Source organism: Pristiophorus japonicus, chromosome 23, assembly GCF_044704955.1.
Source record: "Pristiophorus japonicus isolate sPriJap1 chromosome 23, sPriJap1.hap1, whole genome shotgun sequence".
In the NCBI taxonomy this organism is placed as follows: domain Eukaryota; kingdom Metazoa; phylum Chordata; class Chondrichthyes; family Pristiophoridae; genus Pristiophorus; species Pristiophorus japonicus.
Window position 1 is genome coordinate 6,022,968 of NC_091999.1, and position 13,122 is coordinate 6,036,089.

General features: G+C 51.5%; 1 long non-coding RNA gene across 1 annotated transcript; it reads left to right on the forward strand.

The window, feature by feature from the left end:
* The first annotated feature begins 6 nt into the window (after positions 1–6).
* LOC139235284 (uncharacterized) lies at positions 7–2,940 on the forward strand. The gene is made up of 2 exons (XR_011588447.1): positions 7–977; positions 2,267–2,940. It is a non-coding gene; the product is annotated as an uncharacterized lncRNA (long non-coding RNA).
* Positions 2,941–13,122: the final 10,182 nt, after the last annotated feature.

The window sequence follows — 13,122 nt, forward strand, 5'->3', positions numbered from 1 at the left end:
GTGTGGGAGTGCGGGTGAATGCGAGAGAGGAGCATGTGTGGCTTGGGAGTGTTTGATGGGACAGTGTAGAGGGAGCTTTACTCTGTATCTAACCCCCTGTACCTGCCCTGGGAGTGTTTGATGGGACGGTGTAGAGGGAGCTTTACTCTGTATCTAACCCCGTGCTGTACCTGCCCTGGGAGTGTTTGATGGGACAGTGTAGAGGGAGCTTTACTCTGTATCTAACCCCTGTACCTGCCCTGGGAGTGTGTGATGGGACAGTGTAGAGGGAGCTTTACTCTGTATCTAACCCCCTGTACCTGGCCTGGGAGTGTTTGATGGGACAGTGTAGAGGGAGCTTTACTCTGTATCTAACCCCCTGTACCTGCCCTGGGAGTGTGTGATGGGACAGTGTAGAGGGAGCTTTACTCTGTATCTAACCCCCTGTACCTGCCCTGGGAGTGTTTGATGGGACAGTGTAGAGGGAGCATTACTCTGTATCTAACCCCCTGTACCTGCCCTGGGAGTGTTTGATGGGACAGTGTAGAGGGAGCTTTACTCTGTATCTAACCCCCTGTACCTGCCCTGGGAGTGTGTGATGGACAGTGTAGAGGGAGCTTTACTCTGTATCTAACCCCCTGTACCTGCCCTGGGAGTGTTTGATGGGACAGTGTAGAGGGAGCTTTACTCTGTATCTAACCCCCTGTACCTGCCCTGGGAGTGTTTGATGGGACAGTGTCGAGGCTGTGGGAGGAGATAAATGGGTGGGTCAAGTCGGTAACCTGTGTTCCTGTTGCCTGCCTCTCATTGTTCTCTCCCCCCACAGGAGGACTCACCTCCTCAGGCCGGTGTGGAACTGGTGAGCAGCTCCCTCCACCCTCCGACCTCTCCTCCAGCGTCCAGCTGTGTGTGCGGACCGGCTGCCCCAACTCCCCAGTGTCCAGCATGGACTGGGACAGTGAATACTGCAGCAATGAGTGTGTGGTCAGTCACTGCAGGTGAGGGGGGCCGGGGGAGAGAGGGGAGAGTGAATACCGCAGGGGGGGGGGTGGCGGAGAAGGAGGGGGGCTGGTGGGAGAGGGGGAGAGTGAATACCGCAGGGGGGGGGGGGGGCGGGGAAGGAGGGGGGCCGGGGGGAGAGAGGGGGAGAGTGAATACCGCTGGGGGGGGGGGGGGCGGGGAAGGAGGGGGGCTGGTGGGAGAGGGTGAGGTCGCACAGAGTGCCTTGAAGGGCTCGGACATGGGAATTAAGTTTAATTCGAAGCACTTTCCCCATCGAAAAAACCATTCCCTCCTCCCTCCCTCCTCTCCTCCCTCCTCCCTCCCCCACCCTAACACCCCCCCTCCCCCTTCCTTCTCCCTCCCCCTTCCTTCTCTCTCCCACCTCTTTCTCTCTCTCTCCCCTCCCTCCTCCCCCCCTTCTCCGTCCCCCCCCCCCTTCATCCATACCCCCCTTCATCCATACCCCCCCCTTCTCCCTTCCCCCCCCCCTTCTCCCTCCCCCACCCCTTCTCCCTCCCCCCTCCTTCTCTCTCCCCCCCACCCCCCCCAACCTACTACTTCCCGAGCTGCATGGAGTTGCCACAGGGGACTGGGGGTGTTTGTGTTATGGGCGGATGTTTCCTGTAATGGTGGAATTAACCGTGTGTTTTTTCTCTCTCTCTCTCTCACACTTTCTCTCTCTCTCACACTTTCTCGCTCTCACTCTCTGTCTCTATCTCTCTGTCTCTATCTCTCTGTCTCTATCTCTCTGTCTCGCTCTCTCTCTGTCTCTCTCTCTCTCTCTGTCTCTCTCTCTCTCTCTCTCTCTCTCTCTGTCTCTCTGTCTCTCTGTCTCTCTCTCTCTCTGTCTGTCTCTCGCTCTCTGTCTGTCTCTCTCTCTCTGTCTCTCTCTCTCTGTCTCTCTCTCTCTCTCTGTCTCTCTCTCTGTCTCTCTGTCTCTCTCTCTGTCTCTCTCTCTCTCGCTCTCTCTCTCGCTCTCTGTCTGTCTCTCGCTCTCTGTCTCTCTCTCTCTGTCTCTCTCTCTCTATCTCTCTCTCTCTATCTCTCTCTCTCTCTGTCTCTGTCTCTCTGTCTCTCGCTCTCTCTCTCGCTCTCTGTCTCTCTCTCTCTCTCTCGCTCTCTGTCTCTCTCTCTCTGTCTCTCTCTCTCTGTCTCTCTCTCTCTGTCCCTCTCTCTCTGTCCCTCTGTCCCTCTCTCTCTGTCTCTCTCTCTCTGTCTCTCTGTCCCTCTCTCTCTCTCTCTGTCTCTCTGTCTCTCTCTCTCTCTCTCCCTCTCTCTCTCTCAGGGACGTGTTCATGGCCTGGGTAGCAGCTCGGAACCAGAACCACACCGCCTCGGTGAAGTAGGCGAGGAGAACGGGTCCGCCCGCGGAGCCCTGGGTTTGAGGGGGGGTGGTGTGGTGCGGAGAGTGGATTCACACAGCTTGCGGGGGAGATAAGGATTACCCGTCTTCTCTCCTCCCCCCCCCCCCCCCCCCCCCACACACACGCGAGAAAAGGTCACGGATCCACAAACTTTCCCGGAGCAGCGGGACCAGGACTTTGGAAAATCGATGTTCGGGAATCTAGTCAACTTGTCCCCCCCACCCCAACACACACTGACCTCGAGGGAGCCTCGCACACCAATAGACGTTCCCCTGAAACCCTCCCATAGGAGCGGGTGAGGAGCGGGTGGACAGACAGAGAGAGAGAGAGAGAGAGAGAGAGACACACTGCCCTGGGCAGGACGCACAGAGAGCAGGCCACACAGGTCCCGACCGAGAATTCCCACCCGAACACTCAGGACAGACCCCGCCACACCTGGATATCGGCGTTGGAGATTGCGGACTGGCACAGCGGAATCCCGGGAGCAATCGCGAGTTCTCTCGTTCACTGACTCTCTTTCACTCTCTGTCTGTCTCCCTCGCGCACCCTCTCACCCTTTTATAAATATTTAATAAATTGCAAGATGTCACTCTTCGAGGAAATCTCTGTCTGCTTTGGCTCCCCGTATCTTATCCCAGTGGTATACAGGGACAGACCTGTACCCACCAGTACTGTACCCCAGTGTTATACAGTGACAGACCTGTACCCACCAGTACTGTACCCCATTATACAGCAACAGACCTGTACCCACCAGTACTGTACCCCAGTGTTATACAGTAACAGACCTGTACCCACCAGTACTGTACCCCAGTGTTATACAGTGACAGACCTGTACCCACCAGTACTGTACCCCAGTGGTATACAGTGACAGACCTGTACCCACCAGTACTGTACCCCATTATACAGTGACAGACCTGTACCCACCAGTACTGTACCCCATTATACAGGGACAGACCTGTACCCACCAGTACTGTACCCCATTATACAGCAACAGACCTGTACCCACCAGTACTGTACCCCAGTGTTATACAGTGACAGACCTGTACCCACCAGCACTGTACCCCATTATACAGTGACAGACCTGTACCCACCAGTACTGTACCCCAGTGTTATACAGTGACAGACCTGCACCAACCAGTACTGTACCCCAGTGTTATACAGTGACAGACCTGTACCCACCAGTACTGTACCCCAGTGTTATACAGTGACAGACCTGTACCCACCAGTACTGTACCCGTGTTATACAGTGACAGACCTGTACCCACCAGTACTGTACCTCAGTGTTATACAGTGACAGACGTGTACCCACCAGTACTGTACCCCAGTGTTATACAGTGACAGACCTGTGCCCACCAGTACTGTACCCCAGTGTTATACAGTGACAGACCTGTACCCACCAGTACTGTACCTCAGTGTTATATAGTGACAGACCTGTACCCACCAGTATTGTACACCAGTGTTATACAGTGACAGACCTGTACCCACCAGTACTGTACCCCAGTGTTATACAGTGACAGACCTGTACCCACCAGTACTGTACCTCAGTGTTATACAGTGACAGACCTGTACCCACCAGTACTGTACCCCAGTGTTATACAGTGACAGACCTGTACCCACCAGTACTGTACCCCAGTGTTCTACAGCAACAGACCTGTACGCACCAGTATTGTACACCAGTGTTATACAGTGACAGACCTGTACCCACCAGTACTGTACCCCAGTGTTATACAGTGACAGACCTGTACCCACCAGTACTGTACCCCAGCGTTATACAGTGACAGACCTGTACCCACCAGTACTGTATCCCAGTGTTATACAGTGACAGACCTGTACCCACCGGTACTGTACCCCAGTGTTATACAGTGACTGACCTGTACCCACCAGTACTGTACCCCAGTGTTATACAGAGACAGAACTGCACCCACCAGTACTGTACCCCAGCGTTATACAGTGACAGACCTGTACCCACCAGTACTGTACCCACCAGTACTGTACCCCAGTGTTATACAGTGACAGACCTGTACCCACCAGTACTGTACCTGTGTTATACAGTGACAGACCTGTACCCACCAGTACTGTACCCCAGTGTTACACAGTGACAGACCTGTACCCACCAGTACTGTACACCAGTGTTATATAGAGGCAGAGCTGTACCCACCAGTACTGTACCCACCAGTACTGTACCCGTGTTATACAGTGACAGACCTGTACCCACCAGTACTGTACACCAGTGTTATATAGAGGCAGACCTGTACCCACCAGTACTGTACCCACCAGTACTATACCTCAGTGTTATACAGTGATAGACCTGTACCCACCAGTACTGTACCCCAGTGTTATACAGTGACAGACCTGTACCCACCAGTACTGTACCCCAGTGTTACACAGTGACAGACCTGTACCCACCAGTACTGTACACCAGTGTTATATAGAGGCAGAGCTGTACCCACCAGTACTGTACCCACCAGTACTGTACCCGTGTTATACAGTGACAGACCTGTACCCACCAGTACTGTACCTCAGTGTTATACAGTGACAGACCTGTACCCACCGGTACTGTACCCCAGTGTTATACAGTGACTGACCTGTACCCACGAGTACTGTACCCCAGTGTTATACAGAGACAGAACTGCACCCACCAGTACTGTACACCAGTGTTATATAGAGGCAGACCTGTACCCACCAGTACTGTACCCACCAGTACTGTACCCCAGTGTTATACAGTGACAGACCTGTACCCACCAGTACTGTACCCCAGTGTTATACAGCGACAGACCTGTACCCACCAGTACTGTACCCCAGTGTTATACAGTGACAGACCTGTACCCACCAGTACTGTACCCCAGCGTTATACAGTGACAGACCTGTACCCACCAGTACTGTACCCCAGTGTTATACAGTGACAGACCTGTACCCACCAGTACTGTACCCCAGTGTTATACAGTGACGGCCCTGTACCCACCAGTACTGTATCCCAGTGTTATACAGTGACAGACCTGTACCCACCAGTACTGTACCCCAGTGTTATACAGTGACAGACCTGTACCCACCAGTACTGTACCCCAGTGTTATACAGTGACAGAACTGTACCCACCAGTACTGTACCCTAGTGTTATACAGTGACAGACCTGTACCCACCAGGACTGTACCCTATGTGATACAGTGACAGACCTGTACCCACCAGTACTGTACCCCAGCGTTATACAGTGACAGACCTGTACCCACCAGTACTGTACCCCAGTTATACAGTGACAGACCTGTACCCACCAGTACTGTACCCCATTATACAGCGACAGGCCTGTACCCACCAGTACTGTACCCCAGTGTTATACAGTGACAGACCTGTACCCACCAGTACTGTACCCCAGTGTTATACAGTGACAGACCTGTACCCACCAGTACTGTACCCCAGTGTTATACAGTGACAGACCTGTACCCACCAGTACTGTACCCCAGCGTTATACAGTGGCAGACCTGTACCCACCAGTACTGTACCCCAGTGTTATACAGTGACAGACCTGTACCCACCAGTACTGTACCCCAGTGTTATACAGTGACAGACCTGTACCCACCAGTACTGTACCCCAGTGTTATACAGTGACTGACCTGTACCCACCAGTACTGTACCCCAGTGTTATACACTGACAGACCTGTACCCACCAGTACTGTACCCCAGCGTTATACAGTGACAGACCTGCACCCCAGTGTTATACAGTGACAGACCTGTACACACCAGTACTGTACCCCAGTGTTATACAGTGACAGACATGTACCCACCAGTAGTGTACCCCAGTATTATACAGTGACAGACCTTTACCCACCAGTGCTGTACCCCAGTGTTATACAGTGACAGACCTGTACCCACCAGTACTGTACCCCAGCGTTATACAGTGACAGACCTGTACCCACCAGTACTGTACCCCAGTGTTATACAGTGACTGACCTGTACCCACCAGTACTGTACCCCAGTGTTATACACTGACAGACCTGTACCCACCAGTACTGTACCCCAGTGTTATACAGTGACAGACCTGTACCCACCAGTACTGTACCCCAGTGTTATACAGTGACTGACCTGTACCCACCAGTACTGTACCCCAGTGTTATACAGTGACAGACCTGTACCCACCAGTACTGTACCCCAGTGTTATACAGTGACAGACATGTACCCACCAGTAGTGTACCCCAGTGTTATACAGTGACAGACCTGTACCCACCAGTACTGTACCCCAGTGTTATACAGTGACAGACCTGTACCCACCAGTACTGTACCCCAGCGTTACACAGTGACAGACCTGTACCCCAGTGTTATACAGTGACAGACCTGTACCCACCAGTACTGTACCCCAGTGTTATACAGTGACATACCTGTACCCACCAGTACTGTACCCTAGTGTTATACAGTGACAGACCTGTACCCACCAGTGCTGTACCCCAGTGTTATACAGTGACAGACCTGTACCCACCAGTACTATACCCCAGTGTTATACAGTGGCAGACCTGTACCCACCAGTACTGTACCCCAGTGTTATACAGTGACAGACGTGTACCCACCAGTACTGTACCCCAGTGTTATACAGTGACAGACCTGTACCCACCAGTGCTGTACCCCAGAGTTATACAGTGACAGACCTGTACCCACCAGTACTGTACCCCAGTGTTATATAGTGACAGACCTGTACCCACCAGTACTGTACCCCAGTGTTATACAGTGACAGACCTGTACCCACCAGTACTGTACCCCAGTGTTATACAGTGACTGACCTGTACCCACCAGTACTGTAACCCAGTGTTATACAATGACAGACCTGTACCCACCAGTACTGTAACCCAGTGTTATACAGTGACAGACCTGTACCCACCAGTACTGTACCCCAGTGTAATACAGTGACAGACCAGTACCCACCAGTACTGTATCCCAGTGTTATACACTGACAGACCTGTACCCACCAGTACTGTACCCCAGTGTTATACAGTGACAGACCTGTACCCACCAGTACTGTACCGCAGTGTTATACAGTGACAGACCTGTACACACCGGTACTGTACCCCAGTGTTATACAGTGACAGACCTGTACCCACCAGTACTGTACCGCAGTGTTATACAGTGACAGACCTGTACCCACCAGTGCTGTACCCCAGAGTTATACAGTGACAGACCTGTACCCACCAGTACTGTACCCTAGTGTTATACAGTGACAGACCTGTACCCACCAGTACTGTACCCCAGCGTTATACAGTGACAGACCTGTACCCCAGTGTTATACAGTGACAGACCTGTACCCACCAGTACTGTACCCCAGTGTTATACAGTGACAGACCTGTACCCACCAGTACTGTACCCTAGTGTTATACAGTGACAGACCTGTACCCACCGGTACTGTACCCCAGTGTTATACAGTGACAGACCTGTACCCAGCAGTACTGTACCCTAGTGTTATACAGTGACAGAACTGTACCCACCAGTACTGTACCCTAGTGTTATATAGTGACAGAACTGTACCCACCAGTACTGTACCCCAGTGTTATACAGTGACAGACCTGTACCCCAGTGTTATACAGTGACAAACCTGTACCCACCAGTACTGTACCCCAGTGTTATACAGTGACAGACCTGTACCCCAGTGTTATACAGTGACAGACCTGTACCCACCAGTACTGTACCCCAGTGTTATACAGTGACAGACCTGTACCCGTGTTATACAGTGACAGACCTGTACCCACCAGTACTGTACCCCAGTGTTATACAGTGACAGACCTGTACCCACCAGTACTGTACCTCAGTGTTATACAGTGACAGACCTGTACCCACCAGTACTGTACCCCAGTGTTATACAGTGACAGACCTGTACCCACCAGTACTGTACCCCAGTGTTCTACAGCAACAGACCTGTACGCACCAGTATTGTACACCAGTGTTATACAGTGACAGACCTGTACCCACCAGTACTGTACCCCAGTGTTATACAGTGACAGACCTGTACCCACCAGTACTGTACCCCAGCGTTATACAGTGACAGACCTGTACCCACCAGTACTGTATCCCAGTGTTATACAGTGACAGACCTGTACCCACCGGTACTGTACCCCAGTGTTATACAGTGACTGACCTGTACCCACCAGTACTGTACCCCAGTGTTATACAGAGACAGAACTGCACCCACCAGTACTGTACCCCAGCGTTATACAGTGACAGACCTGTACCCACCAGTACTGTACCCACCAGTACTGTACCCCAGTGTTATACAGTGACAGACCTGTACCCACCAGTACTGTACCTGTGTTATACAGTGACAGACCTGTACCCACCAGTACTGTACCCCAGTGTTACACAGTGACAGACCTGTACCCACCAGTACTGTACACCAGTGTTATATAGAGGCAGACCTGTACCCACCAGTACTGTACCCACCAGTACTATACCTCAGTGTTATACAGTGATAGACCTGTACCCACCAGTACTGTACCCCAGTGTTATACAGTGACAGACCTGTACCCACCAGTACTGTACCCCAGTGTTACACAGTGACAGACCTGTACCCACCAGTACTGTACACCAGTGTTATATAGAGGCAGAGCTGTACCCACCAGTACTGTACCCACCAGTACTGTACCCGTGTTATACAGTGACAGACCTGTACCCACCAGTACTGTACCTCAGTGTTATACAGTGACAGACCTGTACCCACCGGTACTGTACCCCAGTGTTATACAGTGACTGACCTGTACCCACGAGTACTGTACCCCAGTGTTATACAGAGACAGAACTGCACCCACCAGTACTGTACACCAGTGTTATATAGAGGCAGACCTGTACCCACCAGTACTGTACCCACCAGTACTGTACCCCAGTGTTATACAGTGACAGACCTGTACCCACCAGTACTGTACCCCAGTGTTATACAGCGACAGACCTGTACCCACCAGTACTGTACCCCAGTGTTATACAGTGACAGACCTGTACCCACCAGTACTGTACCCCAGTGTTATACAGTGACAGACCTGTACCCACCAGTACTGTACCCCAGTGTTATACAGTGACAGACCTGTACCCACCAGTACTGTACCCCAGTGTTATACAGTGACGGCCCTGTACCCACCAGTACTGTATCCCAGTGTTATACAGTGACAGACCTGTACCCACCAGTACTGTACCCCAGTGTTATACAGTGACAGACCTGTACCCACCAGTACTGTACCCCAGTGTTATACAGTGACAGAACTGTACCCACCAGTACTGTACCCTAGTGTTATACAGTGACAGACCTGTACCCACCAGGACTGTACCCTATGTGATACAGTGACAGACCTGTACCCACCAGTACTGTACCCCAGCGTTATACAGTGACAGACCTGTACCCACCAGTACTGTACCCCAGTTATACAGTGACAGACCTGTACCCACCAGTACTGTACCCCATTATACAGCGACAGGCCTGTACCCACCAGTACTGTACCCCAGCGTTATACAGTGACAGACCTGTACCCCAGTGTTATACAGTGACAGACCTGTACCCACCAGTACTGTACCCCAGTGTTATACAGTGACAGACCTGTACCCACCAGTACTGTACCCCAGCGTTATACAGTGGCAGACCTGTACCCACCAGTACTGTACCCCAGTGTTATACAGTGACAGACCTGTACCCACCAGTACTGTACCCCAGTGTTATACAGTGACAGACCTGTACCCACCAGTACTGTACCCCAGTGTTATACAGTGACTGACCTGTACCCACCAGTACTGTACCCCAGTGTTATACACTGACAGACCTGTACCCACCAGTACTGTACCCCAGCGTTATACAGTGACAGACCTGTACCCCAGTGTTATACAGTGACAGACCTGTACACACCAGTACTGTACCCCAGTGTTATACAGTGACAGACATGTACCCACCAGTAGTGTACCCCAGTATTATACAGTGACAGACCTTTACCCACCAGTGCTGTACCCCAGTGTTATACAGTGACAGACCTGTACCCACCAGTACTGTACCCCAGCGTTATACAGTGACAGACCTGTACCCACCAGTACTGTACCCCAGCGTTATACAGTGACAGACCTGTACCCACCAGTACTGTACCCCAGTGTTATACAGTGACTGACCTGTACCCACCAGTACTGTACCCCAGTGTTATACACTGACAGACCTGTACCCACCAGTACTGTACCCCAGTGTTATACAGTGACAGACCTGTACCCACCAGTACTGTACCCCAGTGTTATACAGTGACTGACCTGTACCCACCAGTACTGTACCCCAGTGTTATACAGTGACAGACCTGTACCCACCAGTACTGTACCCCAGTGTTATACAGTGACAGACATGTACCCACCAGTAGTGTACCCCAGTGTTATACAGTGACAGACCTGTACCCACCAGTACTGTACCCCAGTGTTATACAGTGACAGACCTGTACCCACCAGTACTGTACCCCAGCGTTACACAGTGACAGACCTGTACCCCAGTGTTATACAGTGACAGACCTGTACCCACCAGTACTGTACCCCAGTGTTATACAGTGACATACCTGTACCCACCAGTACTGTACCCTAGTGTTATACAGTGACAGACCTGTACCCACCAGTGCTGTACCCCAGTGTTATACAGTGACAGACCTGTACCCACCAGTACTATACCCCAGTGTTATACAGTGGCAGACCTGTACCCACCAGTACTGTACCCCAGTGTTATACAGTGACAGACGTGTACCCACCAGTACTGTACCCCAGTGTTATACAGTGACAGACCTGTACCCACCAGTGCTGTACCCCAGAGTTATACAGTGACAGACCTGTACCCACCAGTACTGTACCCCAGTGTTATATAGTGACAGACCTGTACCCACCAGTACTGTACCCCAGTGTTATACAGTGGCAGACCTGTACCCACCAGTACTGTACCCCAGTGTTATACAGTGGCAGACCTGTACCCACCAGTACTGTACCCCAGTGTTATACAGTGACAGACGTGTACCCACCAGTACTGTACCCCAGTGTTATACAGTGACAGACCTGTACCCACCAGTGCTGTACCCCAGAGTTATACAGTGACAGACCTGTACCCACCAGTACTGTACCCCAGTGTTATATAGTGACAGACCTGTACCCACCAGTACTGTACCCCAGTGTTATACAGTGACTGACCTGTACCCACCAGTACTGTAACCCAGTGTTATACAATGACAGACCTGTACCCACCAGTACTGTAACCCAGTGTTATACAGTGACAGACCTGTACCCACCAGTACTGTACCCCAGTGTAATACAGTGACAGACCAGTACCCACCAGTACTGTATCCCAGTGTTATACACTGACAGACCTGTACCCACCAGTACTGTACCCCAGTGTTATACAGTGACAGACCTGTACCCACCAGTACTGTACCTCAGTGTTATACAGTGACAGACCTGTACCCACCAGTACTGTACCCCAGTGTTATACAGTGACAGACCTGTACCCACCAGTACTGTACCCCAGTATTCTACAGCAACAGACCTGTACACACCGGTACTGTACCCCAGTGTTATACAGTGACAGACCTGTACCCACCAGTACTGTACCGCAGTGTTATACAGTGACAGACCTGTACCCACCAGTGCTGTACCCCAGAGTTATACAGTGACAGACCTGTACCCACCAGTACTGTACCCTAGTGTTATACAGTGACAGACCTGTACCCACCAGTACTGTACCCCAGCGTTATACAGTGACAGACCTGTACCCCAGTGTTATACAGTGACAGACCTGTACCCACCAGTACTGTACCCCAGTGTTATACAGTGACAGACCTGTACCCACCAGTACTGTACCCTAGTGTTATACAGTGACAGACCTGTACCCACCGGTACTGTACCCCAGTGTTATACAGTGACAGACCTGTACCCAGCAGTACTGTACCCTAGTGTTATACAGTGACAGAACTGTACCCACCAGTACTGTACCCTAGTGTTATATAGTGACAGAACTGTACCCACCAGTACTGTACCCCAGTGTTATACAGTGACAGACCTGTACCCCAGTGTTATACAGTGACAAACCTGTACCCACCAGTACTGTACCCCAGTGTTATACAGTGACAGACCTGTACCCCAGTGTTATACAGTGACAGACCTGTACCCACCAGTACTGTACCCCAGTGTTATACAGTGACAGACCTGTACCCGTGTTATACAGTGACAGACCTGTACCCACCAGTACTGTACCCCAGTGTTATACAGTGACAGACCTGTACCCACCAGTACTGTACCTCAGTGTTATACAGTGACAGACCTGTACCCACCAGTACTGTACCCCAGTGTTATACAGTGACAGACCTGTACCCACCAGTACTGTACCCCAGTATTCTACAGCAACAGACCTGTACGCACCAGTATTGTACACCAGTGTTATACAGTGACAGACCTGTACCCACCAGTACTGTACCCCAGTGTTATACAGTGACAGACCTGTACCCACCAGTACTGTACCCCAGCGTTATACAGTGACAGACCTGTACCCACCAGTACTGTATCCCAGTGTTATACAGTGACAGACCTGTACCCACCGGTACTGTACCCCAGTGTTATACAGTGACTGACCTGTACCCACCAGTACTGTACCCCAGTGTTATACAGAGACAGAACTGCACCCACCAGTACTGTACCCCAGCGTTATACAGTGACAGACCTGTACCCACCAGTACTGTACCCTAGTGTTATACAGTGACAGACCTGTACCCACCAGTGCTGTACCCCAGTGTTATACAGTGACAGACCTGTACCCACCAGTAC